Here is a 1,135-nt window from a genome sequence, read left to right on the forward strand (position 1 = left end):
GTTTTTTACACAAACTTCCTTATTAGTTATTATGTTCACTATTTGGGTTCTGTTTCTGTACAAGCGTCCTTCAGCAGTGGTTTTGTTTTGATGGAGGACGTTACTTGCTGGACTTTGTTGAGACCACCTAGAATATTTGGAGAGATCAATTACCTAGTCTGAGTGCAAATACCAATGAGTACAAGTAAATGGAAAAGATGTTTTTAGGCCTGAGAATGGACTTGAGTTCTACAGCACTGCTGCAAACAAACACACAGGAAAGGGTCTGTCTCCATTTGGGTTCTGTTTCCCTAAATGATTCCCAACTCTTGCGCTGTTCTGGTCAGTCTACATCGTCAATATGTACCATCCGGTTACACTTTAAAAATAAAGTTTTCGTGGTTAACAGATTAGCCACAGAAATGACATGGTTAGGTTTAGGAAAAGGTCATAAATTAGGTAATAGCAAAGGAATAGTTGACTTCTGGTTTCACACAGTGGTCTCCTGAGTCCTGTGTTTGTTGGAGACATCCATCCAGCCCGCCTCCTCCCTGAGTGGACTTTGACGGCAGGCACCTCCAGATGTCACATAGTTTGAAGGGGAAGTCCAAGAGGCAGTATTTGACGACTTTGGGGTGAGACCTAGTTGCAAATGTCCACATGAGATTCATCACTTGATTTTTTTGGGCAGTAGTTTCACAGACAGATCTGATCTTAAAGACTCATCCCAGATTAAAAATTCTGATCTGTCGTATAAAGTCTTCAGGGACATGTGAAAGGCCATCCGGACGAGGTATAAGAAAAGATCCTGCAGACAGTCTGAAGCTTCGATCGGCTGTGAACAAAAAATCTCAAACTCTCCCAGGAGCTTGTTAATGGAGGAGCTTGTTTGGCAGAAGAAGCTGAAGAGTGTGTGTGTTCCTGCAGAGGCCGTAAACCTCTGAACATTAACAGAATAATGGAGCTCAGCCCTCTGACGGACCATACGGGCTGTGTAATGGTCTCTGAAGAGGCCGAAGCAATTAGTCAGAGCTGGAAGGATGCTCTCTGCTTTTACAGGAGACGCCGCGACGGACACCACGACCCCGGGAAGACAGGAAGGCGTGTAGATGAAGAGAGGAATAGGATGAGTATAAGGAGACACAAAAAGAAACAC

Source organism: Morone saxatilis, unplaced genomic scaffold (genome assembly GCF_004916995.1).
Source record: "Morone saxatilis isolate NCDOM2014 unplaced genomic scaffold, NCSU_SB_2.0 Contig12, whole genome shotgun sequence".
NCBI classification, from domain to species: domain Eukaryota; kingdom Metazoa; phylum Chordata; class Actinopteri; family Moronidae; genus Morone; species Morone saxatilis.